Source organism: Dermatophagoides farinae, chromosome 3, assembly GCF_024713945.1.
Source record: "Dermatophagoides farinae isolate YC_2012a chromosome 3, ASM2471394v1, whole genome shotgun sequence".
In the NCBI taxonomy this organism is placed as follows: Eukaryota; Metazoa; Arthropoda; class Arachnida; order Sarcoptiformes; family Pyroglyphidae; genus Dermatophagoides; species Dermatophagoides farinae.
The window spans coordinates 429617-444241 of record NC_134679.1 but is presented as its reverse complement, the minus strand read 5'-3'; the positions used below and the strand labels follow the sequence as shown (position 1 = coordinate 444241).

At 29.5% G+C, this 14625-nt stretch overlaps 1 protein-coding gene across 3 annotated transcripts in view; it reads right to left on the bottom strand.

Annotated features, from left to right (window-relative positions):
- LOC124498272 (uncharacterized) overlaps nucleotides 1–11675 on the bottom strand; it is a 47622-nt gene extending 35947 nt beyond the window's left edge. Inside the window, exons 1-4 of one of the 3 annotated variants that reach the window (XM_075729582.1) lie at nucleotides 11568–11675; nucleotides 9956–10123; nucleotides 9311–9836; nucleotides 24–169 (exon numbers count right to left, since the gene is read on the bottom strand). The gene's annotated coding sequence lies outside the window, so the exon portion shown is untranslated. Of the gene's footprint in view, nucleotides 1–23; nucleotides 170–2493; nucleotides 2615–9310; nucleotides 9906–9955; nucleotides 10124–11567 lie in introns of those variants that run through there. The other 2 variants (XM_075729581.1, XM_075729583.1) reach the window with 2 other exon arrangements.
- Between the last annotated feature and the right edge of the window lie 2950 nt (nucleotides 11676–14625).

The window sequence follows — 14625 nt, the reverse complement described above, 5'->3', positions numbered from 1 at the left end:
CTGTGTTTTCAAAGAATTTTCACCTATAAAAAAAAGTTTCAATTTTTTTTCGCTGTTGTTGTTGCCAATTTGATCCGATTCCAGTGTGTGTGTGTGTAGAAATTCGATCAAATTAATACACAGCAAGAGAATCAGTCACTGAGAGAGACAGAATAAATTATCATCATTACTATGGGTGTGTGTGTGTAATCATATCAGATGGGCACATTTGGTTTTGGTGGTGGTTGTAGAACATCATCATCATTGATTATATGGATATACCTTGGAGACATTATCGAACGTGATGATGATAATGTTTCAATGTTTCGTTGTGAATGAAAGTCAAAAAAAATATGACAATTTGGGTGTATGACCAACCAACCAACACGATACATAGACAAAGAAATCAAAAGAAAAATATAGCCCCTAGTAGATATGATGACGATGAGTGAAGGGCATCCATAGATAATGTAATTCAATTTTTTCCGTTCGTTCCATTTGTTCAAAATTGGGTACAGAATAAAATTCTATTCATCGCACAGACACAAAACACACACACCCACACACACATATTTTATTATTTTCAATCAATTATTGATTGATTTCATATACATTATTAGTGATGAAAATCAATTGATTTCGGATATTTGCAAAAGAAGGAGAAAAAAAACAACTTTTTCTTGTTTTTTTATTTGTCACTAAAAAAGCGGAAGTAGAAAATTCATCATAATCATCAATTTAGGATTAAAAGTTTCAAATTAATCAAACATGAAGGAAAAAAATTGAAAAGTTAAAAATTTTTCCCAGAAAAAAAATTTCAAGAACAACAAGAATGTTTGGCAAAAGTTTTAGTGCAAGTTAGTTAGTCGAATGATTCCATTGAAAATTCAGAATGGAATGCTACCATCAGATGTCAACCAGATTTTTTTTTGCCATTTCTGTCACAAATAGTTTGACCTCATAAAATTTACGGGATTTTTTTTTCTACTTTGAAATTTTTGAAAAATTCAAACGCGTGTCATTTATGTGAAATGTTAAAGGAAGAAAAATTCTATTTTTAGAGCCTACCAAAAAAAACCATTTCATCTCATTGATTTAATGACTCGTTCACACCAAACCAACTAATCCACCATCACCACCACCACCACCACCACCATAAGACAATGTGTAAGAGAATAATAAATTCATTGCATTCAAAAAACACATTTTCTATCGTCCGAGAAAAAGAAAAAACCCCATCATCATCGTAATAAAATTCGTCAACTAGATTCTAGTTTAGCTGCGCACAAGCTCAACAAGTTTTTTGGCTATTTTTAGATGGTAATAATAATGACCAACAACTCACAGACAAAAATGAAATCAAAGGATAAGACTGAGTAAAATTATCACACTAAATCATGCTATTAGGAGTGGAAACCAAAAAAAAAAAAAAAAAAACACGCTAAAACGGGATTAAAAATCATATAAATGATGATGATGATGATTTGGACCACTGCTGATTATTATTATTATATAGCCCATAATAATCCGCATATAACGGTGACCAATGGTTAATATCACAAATTTACAGGATTCAACAACAAGAAATGATAAAAATATGAAACAAACAAACAAATAAATAACAAAACAATAATCTAAATCTTTCATCTTTCAAGCAAAGCAAAAAAAAAACAAATCTTTTCCAATAATAAAACTCTGCATAATCCATCCATTCATTCATTTACACAATAGATTATTATTGCAAAGTGAACAAATAACAAATTCAATTCAAACAAAATGGAAAATAAAATAAAAAAAAACATCTTTACGATTTGCGCATCTTATTACTCAATCATATAATCACATTTTATTTTTCACACACACACACACACACACAAACACAGTGATAGATAAGAAAAAAACATTTTTTTCCGTGTATTACCCATCATCATCATCATCATCATTTGAGATTTACATTGAATTTGAGAATCAATGAAAGAAAAACAACAACAACAACAACAACTGGTGATTACCAAATCAGTGAGTGAGTGAGTGAATGAATGAATAAAAACATTTACACAAAATCTCAAACAACTTGTAACGTACTACCCAAGAAAGAAAGAACAAAAAAGAATGTAGATCATCATCAGATCACAAAAAACAGTATTTTTTTCTGGCTGTTCCATTGAAATTCAAACAACAACAACAACAACAACAAGATAATATCCTGAATATAAAGGGAGAAAAGCCACTTCAACTTCTATCTCGGTGTGTATAGTGGGGAAGTAAAAAAAAACAAGATTCCAAGAGTGAAGAGTGTATTCAATCAAAAAACACCATCATCATATTCATATTCATCAAAAGATCAAACTTTTTTTTTTGGTGGCCAAAACAAAGAAAAAATATGGGCAAATTTTTTGTTTTGTTTTTGAATACAAACACAATATTCAAGCTGTGATGATGATGGAACATGATGAAAAGAATTTTTCCCCTTGGAAAAAAAGTAGAACATTTAAATTGAAATTGGGAACATACACACTTACACACAATATCTCCAAACAACAACAAAAGAAAACGAAACTTTTGTTTTAAGTTGATTCGTTGTTCGTTGTTATTTTCCACTTTGCTAAAATTTTTTTTGGCTAGACAAAGTCATTGATGAAGATGATGTTTAGAATTTTTTTTTTTGATTTTTTCTGATTTTTTTCAGTGGAAAAAAAACATCAATAAAGTTCATTATCGTCTATCTCAAACTGCAATCAATATTGATATTGATGATGATGATCATCATCATCATCATTGTGTGTATGTGAAAAACTGTAGGTACAAGTTTTTTTTTCTGGGTACAAATCAAAAACTTTATTTTTTGGATATTGCGGAAAAAAATCGATTCAAATGATCGAATGATACACAAAGTCCAAAATTTCGAATCAAATGAATGCATGTCATCGATATATGTATAGTCACATGGACAGCGTGTTTGATTCTGGAGAAAAGAAAAAGAAATGGAATCAATAAATCAAAAATCAAAATAAAAAAAACGAATTCTATGAATGAATGAATTCAGCATCGGCAATTCATCGGAAAAAAAATTTGAGACATTCGATAACAACAACCGAACAATAACCGAACAACAAAAAAAAATTGAATAGAATGGTTATATAGAAAACTTATCGAATTATTTGAATTGAATTGATTCAAAATGAAAAGAATGGACACAAAAAAAAGAAAAGGATGAACAAAAAAAAAAATCTAAAATGGAATTCTGAATATATATCAGCTGTCTAAATAGCTTGACATTCAAGAGAATTTAGCATTCTTTTCTATAAAATTCTTTGTATATGAAGAGAGAATAATTTTGACATGTTAATTTGATCACATAAGTTGAAATGTAGTGATAAAAAAAAACGGAAATCATCAACGAAAACATTCAAACACGCACACACACACACATTGATCAAACTAACAAAAATAAAAAAAGGTGAAATATTGAAAATTGATTCGAAAAAAAACTTGAAGAATCCACAAATCACCAGTAAGCCGAGTTGGAAAAAAACTAGGTCAAAAAGAAATGGAAAAATTGAAATTTTTGATCTAACTCAAATGTTTTGTTTGCTTGTTGAAACGAAAAATTTCATCGATTTTTTTTTCGTTTTTCTTTCAACAAGGATCATCGTCTTTTTTTTCTGAGGATTGCGACCATTTCAAGTACAACCAAAATATGCTGACAACTATTGTAGAAACAAAAAATCGGTTATCGGCAAATTACAGAATTGAAGAATATGAAAAACAAAACAGAAAACGAAAATTAAATCTTCCGATGATGATTCGTATGGGAAAAACGACAATAAAACAAAATGAAACGTAAAATTCGTTGTTGTTTTAGACATTTTCTCATCAACAATATTGCTGTACGTGGGTGGTAGTGTATAGCAAACAAACAAACAAACAAATCGACCGACCGACCGACCGACCGACCCGATCGAACGAAATAAGAAATTAAGTTTCAAGAAACAGTGAAAACAAATTCTTATTATTCAGTGCAAAAAAAATTTGTCTGTCAAATTTTTTTTTGTTACACTTCGATTCTGTCAATCTATTTATTCAAACTGTTTATCGTATAGTTGAATATAAATTCTGTCCAAAATGTCAATGATCAATGCATATTATCCAGCAACGAATTGATCTATCGATTGATTTTCATTTCGTAATCTTTTTCTATCTTATCCATATGTTTCTGGCAATTGACATTTATCATCTTCAAAAAAAAAAATAATAATAAAAAAATAACACTATTCTGAGCGGCACGTATTATCAACCAACACACACACACGTCAAACATGAAAACAAAATGTGGAAATTTACAAAAAAAAAATTCAACATTATTTCATCATCATCAATAAATTCATAAGAATTCATTTTTTTCCTGTCAATAAAAAATACCAGAATTTTCACTGTGTGTGTGTGTACGTGCAAAGTGAAAAAACAAACAAAAAACTATCGTAATTCATTTTTGACTTTTGGAATAACAAAAACAACCAACACTTTTTGACCACAAGAATTGTACAAAATTCTGGTAGCAAGAAAAAAAACATTCCAAAGAATTGAATCTAATCTTTGTTCTAGTGTGAGAGGCAATCAAATATATAAAATGAATTTCCACATTTCGGGTGGTTTAAATAAAAACCAGAGGAAAAAACATATAAATATGATTCATTCATTCATTCATTCTACAAAGATGATAATCATCATCGAAAGCCACTGCCTAGATTATTTATAATGATGATGATTATCAATCACGAAATCAATGTATATTTACAATGCGAAAAAAACCCTTGAATCATTACGATGATGATGATGATGATGAGAACTTGGGCGTGTCATAACATTGAAATCAAATTAAATCGACAAGAAAAATGAAAATGATGATGATGACAAATATGGGGCTTTCAACAATATAGAAAAAAAACAAAGTTCAATGTCATGACAAATATATATAGGGTAGCGCAATTGAATAAACCAAACAACAACAACAAAAAATCGCTATTATCATCATGATCTGAATTCTCTCTCATGATGATGATGGCCATATGTCGACCACCATCACCACCACCACCACATCATCAAAGTTCAATGAATACTAATGATGATGATGATGATGAATTTTTTTCATTTTCACCATACAATTCTCACACACAAAAAAAAATGTTTACTAATTGATTAGCAAGTAATAAAAGTAACAAATTAAACATTATGATGATGATGATCATGATGATCATTAGGATGACGGGTAAAAATTCTAAAAATTCAAAATCTCAATAATGTCAGATAAAAAAAAAATTGTAAAAATCGACTAAAGAAAATAATTTATAGAGATAGACCACAATAACAAAAACAACATTGTATCATTATTGATCATCATCATCATCATTATGTGTGTTTAATGTAGAGGGAGAGAGAGACAGAAAAAAAATCGATTTGATCGATTCACCACCACCATCACCATTATCATAATCATCATCATTAGATTAGATTAGATTCAAGCTCATCATCATCATCATCTATTTGATCGATTCGATTCGGGCATCAAATTTTTTTCCATTGATTGATCATGTGAATCCATAACTCACCACTATACCACCTTTTCATCATCATCATCATCAATTCATTGAAAACAAATAAATAAAAATGAATAAAAATCAATCAAAATTTTGATTAAATGAAAAAAAAACTCTGACTGAAAAATAAATAAATGATGATTGGGTGAAAATGAAGAAAGACGAAAAAAAAAAATTTCACCATGGACTTCAATCATCATGATGATCATGGGTCAGGTATACGAATTTTTTTTTTGTTTTTCATTAAACGAGAAAAAAAATGATGATGATGATCGATAACGAAAAAATTACATACACATCAAATTTGGATATTTAATATGTCGATTATTTATTCAACAACAAAAAAAAACCTCGAATAAAAAACAAAGTAATTATTATTCAATAAAATGATGACGATGATGATAGTGGTTGAAGAGAGAGAGAAATGTAATATATTTCAGGTATGTTTCTAGGTGAGTGTTTTTTACCTTACTTATCGTAGATGATCAATTTGTTTTTTTTTTTTTGAAAAATTATGAATTATGTCGACGACAAAGACGACATGTTGTACCTGTAAATGTCTGTCTCGGTGTGTGTGTGTTGAGAGATAACACAGAAAAGTCTGTCGTTCATCAAAAAAAAAAAAAACACCAGAAAAAAATTAATCAACTAAATGGCAGCAACAGCAGCCAAAAATACACACGAATTAGACATTAACATCAACGACGACGACGATAACGACGATGACGACGACAAAGATAAAATTCTGGGACATATTGAGAGTTAGACATTGTCACCTTGTTGTCCATTTTATAGATTGGAGATGAATTTTTTTTTGGAAAAAATTGCAATTGATTTGCATCGATGAAATGAAATGAAATGACACGAACAACGAAAGAATCGTATGCTCAAATCGACAATTCGCCTACCCTCTTTCCCCTTTGACATGTCATTCATGTCATGTCAAAAAATAAAGGAGAAAATATTTGGCCATTTTTTTCTATTTTGGTTGTTGATCATTATCAACTGGCCACAAGCTGACCATTTCTGACAACAGCAAACACAATGGCCACGAAAAATGAAATCATTTTTCTTTGATCTCTCTTTCGCCAATTCATTTCAAAAAAAAACCAAATGACAACATTATCATCATTTGGTTATCGAAAACATTTTCGTTGGTTGTCGTGTCATCAACATCATCATCATCATCATCACAGATGTTAATGTCATATTTTCAACATTTGCATCAATGATTGTTGATGGTAAGAAAAATAATAAACCACAACATTATTAACAAACAAATGGAAAACCGAAAAATCAAATCAAATCTCAGAAAAGAGTTAGTTATTGTTCAAAGAAGTGATGATGATGTTATCGTTATTCTTCTTCCATTCTCTCTTTCTCTCTCTCTCTCTCTCTCTCTCTCTCTCTGTCTATAGATGTGTTTCAATTGTCTGTACACAAGAAAGAAAAAATTGCATTATCAATTGCACGAGATCTTGGATTCGTGGAGAAAAAAAGCTTTGTTTTTTTTTATTGTGAACGAACGAAATACAACAACAAAAGCTAAATATAAAAAAAAGAGGAAACAATCTCCAATCCATTGAGAAGGATGATAATAATGGGCAAAAATTCTGGCGAATGAAAAAAAAACGGAAAAAGAAAATATGTACAGAATACAATCATCATCATATTATATAAATCTTATTCACCGTAAAAATAATCACCATCTTCGTAGCCGTAGTTTTTTTTCAGATTATTATCATCATCATCAAGCATTAAGCATTTGATCTGATTGCTTCATCTTGAAAGAGATTCATGACAACAGCAAAAAAAAAATCAAGTGGGCGTTCAATAAGAACAAAAGAATTCCTTATCATCGTATTGAAAACAGAATAGCAGCAACAGAATTGAATCAAAATTAGTCAGTTCTTGATCAGATTGTTAGATCGAATAAAGAATAGGATTATAAGCAGCACCAAAATCAAAGGAAAAAATACCAATTTCCAAAAAAAATACTCGAAAACACAAAAAAAAATCATTTCGGAATTGAATTTGGTTTGTACCGATAACCGCCATCAGAAAAAAAAACATCAAAGCCAACAACAAAAAAAAATCAATTAATCGAACTGCAAAAAAAATCGGTATTTTAATATAATTAATTACTGGTTTGTTTTTGCTTGCTTGCCTGTTTGTTTGTTTGTTTGGTCCATCATCAAAATGCAATTTTAATGTGGTTCACATGTGTGTCATTCAATCACAGACAGGCAAGCCAGGCAACAAAAAAAAACGAAATATCGGTGATCGATTCAACAACAATCAAACTGGATACTTTCAAATAGTAATCAGTGATTGGATACTTTCAAAGTATTAATTATTTTAATTAAACATTGCAACAACAATCTGATTGAAAATCAGATTTTCATTGCATATCTAAAAAATCACAATCAAATGAACATAAAACACACGGAATGTGTCAATCAAAGAGAAAAAAAAACACTATTCCCATTGTATTCGACGGTAAATAGTATTGCTCATCATCAAGGAGTGGTATATAACTCGATTCGTGTCATGGCCACATCTAACAAATGCCGCATCAATTTAAAATGAGAAATCAAATGATGATGATGCTAAAATGATTACAGCATACATACACACACAATAATGGTATTCAGAATTGCAGAACAACCAAAAACAAAAAACAAAAAACGACCGAATCGGTGATGCTTGTGGTTTTTTTTTATTCACTTTTTTCATTCATTCATTTATTCATTCATTGAATGAATGGTTGGCTGAACCGAAATGTTAATTAAGAATAATTATCGTTTTTGCCTCTTTTGTTGATGGCTCCAAAAAGACAATGGAAGCCAAGAAAATTAAGAATAAAAATAAAAAATAAAATAAAATGGAAAAAACGACAATGCCTGTTTCTATAACATCTATACACTACTACCTATTGCATTTATGACATTTTCGACGAAGACAAAAAGAAAAAGAAACAAACAACACACCGAGAGACACACCCTGCTAGAATTCTAATACAATTCTCGTCTCGGGGATTAACTTACAATAAATACAAGGAATTTTCCGTTTTTTTTTCTTTTTTGTTGTTGTTGTTGTCGTTGCTATCGAATGATTATAAAAAAAAAATCAAGATGTTAATACACACACACGTATACAGAGAACATTCGTTCATTCACATTATGCCAAAGATTTGATGTCATCACTTAAACAAAATGACAAACGAGTTTGTCATCACAACAAATATAAAATGATCAAATCAATCAATCGATCAATCAATCAATGATGAAATAATCGAAAAAGTGAATTGACAAACTTTTTTTTTCTACTAGTTAAATGTTAATAAACGAACGAAAGGTATGGTTTGTTGTTGTTGATTGAACGAATGAACAAAACGAAAAAAAAATCGTTCAAAATCGATCGATCAACAGTCGTTATATTGTGGAATCAGAGAGAAAATGAAAAAAAAACAAAATTATACAGATATATGATGATGGTGATTGGTATATAAAAAAAAGATAATTTTAGGTTTTCGAAATAATGAAAAAAAAGTGTCCAAAAGAAGTACCTAATGAATGAAACTTTTGAATTTGCCAAAAAAAAAAAAAAAACAAAAAAATTGTCGATCGAATGAATGAATGAATTGTGGCAATTTTTTTTTATTTCCAATTCCTATCAATCGAATCGAATTGGAAAAATTTTCAAACGTGACAACAACAACAAAAAAAACTCACACGAATAACATAAAATATTCCACCACCAACAACAATGGCAATATGATGATGGTGATGGTGATACAACTTGTTGATGAAAGTGTCTGTTTTTGGCTTCTCATTGAAAACAACAAACACACAAATCAAGATGATGATTGATACAATTCAATCATACACACGCAATAGATTCATGATGATGATGATGATGATGAAAAGAACGGAAACATTTTTCTCACAACACTATAATCGATGATCGATAAACAATTTGTTTTTCAGTTTTTTTTACATTGATCACAACAAATATACAATGAACAAGAAAACCTGATTCACAAGTGAATTTTCAATGAATGAAAATTTTCATGTAATTCCACAGATGATTCCAAAATGAAAATGATTTTTTTTTGTTCTTCATCGAAACCAAACCAAACCAAAAAAACGGTAATCATTTGAAATTGTGGCTGATCAATGTTGTTGTTGTTGTCGGCACCATGTTTCAAACCAGACTGTTCACAGCAGCAGACACTGTTGTTGTTGGCTTTCTAAAATTCTGAACACACGCGAACAACAAAATCATATACAAAATAGTAAAATGAAAAGAGAGAAAATGATGAACAAATTTTCGTTTCGACGCACGCAATCAACACACACACACATTGGAAAATATACCGAAAAATTCACTGCTGCAGTATACAAAATTTAGCACATGTGATGCTAGCAGCTTGAATGCAAAAAAAAAAACAATCTGTTATCTCTGTTGTAGCGGTTTTTCTTCTTGTTGCCTCATCACGGATGCTAACCCAAAGGTTTGGTTGATGAAACGAAATGGATGAAAAACTTGATATGAAAATTCAAAAAACAAAGAATTAAATTTTACTTTTTCAAAATTTATAATTTCAAAAAAACTTTCTCTCTTTATTATTGTTGTCGATATTCATTCAAATTATCTGAACAGAAATCTAAAAAGGGTTCATGAGTTCTGACTGTTGACCCTAGGTCACACACATGCACATAAAATTACCAGCTGGTCATTTTAATGGCGGGTGTCGGTCAATGTGTATTTTGAATGTGAATGACCGAATATCATTGAAAAACAGCTGAATTTTTTTTCATTTTTTTCTTCATTCTCAATCATTTATTCATTCAAATTTTTTTTTATTGATTATCGATCAATCGATCGATTGAAATGAAATTTTATGAAAAAAACAAAAATTATTAAATTATCATCATAAAAACACACCGAATAAAACAATGGGCCATCATCATCATCATCATCAATGATGAAACCGCATCATCGATAATAATCGTAAAATAACAGAAGAAGCCAGAAAAAGGTTAAACATGGGAAAATCGATCAAAACAAAAAAAAAAGACAATGGACGAAAATAGGAAAATTTTATTTCCCTTTTTTTACGAAAATTGACGCCTGATCATCAACATATCATATAATTATTAGAAATCAGAATTATCATTGATGATGTCGGGGGATAATAAAGATGTTTTTGGGATTGGTCAAAAAATTAATGTGATCTAAATGATGATGATGATGATGTGAACGCATCACTTTTTTTTGCAAAGCTTCTGAAATCTTATGGGCAGATGTTTCTTCATCTTGATGATCATCATAAAAAAATCTAATGCATATCATCATGAGTGTGTGTGTTAATTACACTTATTCTTAACTTGGACAAACAAAATAACCTAAGCTCTACATTTCAAATCTAGATTATACAACAAACAGCAAAAAAAAACAAAAACAAATACTATAATTATATGTAAAGGACATTATCATTGTAATCATGAACAAAAAAAAAAGTTTCAACGTGAAAACAAAACACACACACACACAGACAGACACTGAAAATAAACTTATAAATTACAAATGGACATCATCAAAATGTACACTAATTATAAAACAATGAGTGTGCACTGTACAAACACACAAAAGTCAAAAGATTTGAAATGAAAATAATAATGTCAACTACAAAAAAAAAACTAGATGAAATTCTCTTCATCATCGTTATTATCATATCATTTTGAATTGCAAACAATCCAAAAATTAGACAAAAAAAAGATTCTGATTGTCAACGACCAGTGAATTTGAATGACAGTTAAATGGCCATCAACAATTTTGTTTGGAGCTTTATTTTAAGCGGTTCAGATCGTAAATATTTCTTATTCTCAAGGTATAGCTCTCATCAACATTATCGTCGTAAAATGATGGTTTGGGTTGAAAAAAAAATTGAATCGTCAATATGAATTAACGAAATGAATCAATCACATGTCACGAGTCGGAAAAAGTAATCGGAAATAAGTAATGCATCTTGACTAATAACACTAATCATGTGAATCAATTTTTTTTTCTTTCACTCGTTTCAATCATTTTTCATTATTAATTTCATAATATATTTCATGGTCGATTTCACATTTTTTTTAGTGTATAGAAACAGATGCTTTGGCCACCACCATCATCACCACACCACCACCACCACCACCACTACACACATGAACATTGTTAATTTTTTTTTCATTTAATTTAATGGTGATGATCCTCATCATCATCATCATCATCCAAATCCACATCCACATGGATAGAATGATGATGATGATGATGATTAAGACTCGATTAAAAATGATGATTATTATTATGATGATGATGAAATTAAGGATAAAATTATAGAGGATGTACAACAACAACGCTTAACCATCATCATTACCATTATCATCATTATTATCATCATCATAATCATTAAAATTACCGCAAGCCAAAAACAGCAACAACAACAACAACAACAACGGCGATGGTTATATAATTATCGTCTACTCGTGATAATTTGAAACAAATGAAAAATTTAAAAAAAAACTTATTTTCTAGTTTAGAAAAAAAAATTTAAATCCTTTGAAACCACCAACACCACCATAAACATTGAGTTTTTCAATCATCACCAGTGATTGTTGTTGAATAACAAAAATAGAAAATTTCGCAGGGCTTCCATCCGAGAATTATGGCATGCATTTATGCAGTAAAAAAAAGATGGAAATTCTGGCCTTTTATTTTTTTTCTGTTTGGTCCATTTTTCCATTAAAAATTATCAGAATTTTTGCTTGTTTGTTTGTTTGTAGCCACCATAAAACGATAATAATATTATCATGATGATATTTGTTGGCCATAAAAACAAAAAAAAATTGAATTTTTTTCCAGGATTATAAAAAGAAAAAGAAAAACACAAATTGAATCACGAATGAAAAAAAAATTGGGACACTGTTTTCAGTGTTCCATAAATCCATCTGATAATAATAATGATATTATGATCATTTGCAAATGTCAACCATTTGGAAAATGTGAAACCGAAAATAAAAAAAAAATCATGATAACTAAAAATCAAAAAGCAAAACAAGCTTCCGGTCAGAGAATTGCGTGGGTTCAAATGTTTTCATCATCGTATAATCGGAGGAGATAAAAAAAAAATTTTGTTTCCAATCAAATCGATAGCTAGTGATCATCATCATCATAATCATCAATTATGATTATTAAAAATAAGCAAACAACATGATATCAACGAAAAAAAAAAAATTACAAGATTGTAATTGAGAGAGGGAGATGGGAGAAAAAAAATTCAGCCATTGAACATGATAATGATGATGATCATCATGAACGAATTGGATTTATATTTTTTAAATCTGAATGTTTATGTTTTTTTTCTGGATTTTAATTTCTATATCAATGAAATCTATTTCCGAATGAAAAAAAATTTGGAACGAAAATAACTAAGTCGTCGTTGTTGTCTTATTTTCCCATCAAATAATGATCATCATCGTAATCATGGAAAAATCAGGTTTTTCGATGATTACAAAAAAAAACAAAATATGAACAAGATTCCACCATGATGCTCAGTATGTGTGTGTATGTAATAAGAAAGCCAAAAATAATCACACAAGACATGTTCTTTTTTCTTTTTATTTTACATTCAAATGGTGATAATTGTTTTGTTGATTAAAAAAGAAAGAAAATGAACATTCATGAAAACGAAATAAAATACTGAACTTTGGCCAAATCCGATAGAAATTGTGTCACACAAAAGTTTGGTTTCGGTTTTTTTTATTATTATTGAAAATGAGCTTTTCAAATTCATTTTTGGTTTCCATTTTGCAATGGGCATATAAAACAACGAAACAAAGTCTATAAGTATATGTTGTTCATTCATTCATTCATTGCCGTTATAAATAAATAAATCAATCGATTGAATTGGAAATCGTGCACAAAAAAAAACGAGAGAGATAGAGAGAAAGACAGAGTGAAAACACAATTTTCTTTCTTTTCTTTTTCTTTCTTGTTTCCCGTAAAGATGATAATTTGAAAACTTAAGAAAAAAAAAATAAAATTAAAACTCATTTTAAAACGCACACACACATAAACACAGATAGAGAGAAAAAAGTCATAAAAACCAAGAAGAAAAAAAGATCCGTTAAACATGATCAAATAAGATAATCTTGAGATTTTTTTGTTGTTATTGTGAAATTTCAAGCATAAATTAGATTTTTTTTTCTTCTAGTTTTTGGTTCAAGTAAAACTAGATTTTGTTCTCTCTCTCTAGAAACATTTTCATGACCAATAATCTTATAGATTATTCCTTAGAATCGATGATCAATTGACGATCAATGAAAAAATTTTGTAAACTGATATATGGCACACACACACACAAGATTAATCAATCAATTAAGCAATGATGATGAATATCATCAACATCGTAATTAGAAATATAATCCATGCAATGGTCAATTTGGTCATTTCCATCATCATCATAATCATCGCCTACACACATACATTTTTGGATCATCAAAAAAAAAAAAAAAAAAAAATCCAGATACACACACACTCAAAAGCAGCATTGTAAAACTTAATCTTTTTGAGTGATACTTGACCAAAGAAATAAAAAAATTATCATCCTTTCCGGGTTAATCATCAAAAACCAGCCAAAAAAAAAAAAAATTAAAACCAAAAAAATGATTATCTAATTTCTCTCTCTCTCTATCTCTCTGGCGATAATGGATATACTTCAATGAAAAAAGTCACAATTCTCATCATCATCATCATCATCATAGTAATCATCACCGAAATCCAAATCCAAATGCTTTTAACGTCTTAATTACTTGGAAGCAACACACACCATCATCACAAGGGCACAATATGGTCGAAAAAAAAATTTCTACTTTTAGATAATTTCAAAAAAAAACGACGACCCTCAAAATCCGATGGTGATGATGACATCAGTCACACACATAGACAGAGAGAAAATCGACATTAAAATCCAGTGAAAAAAAGGCGAGATAATATGCAA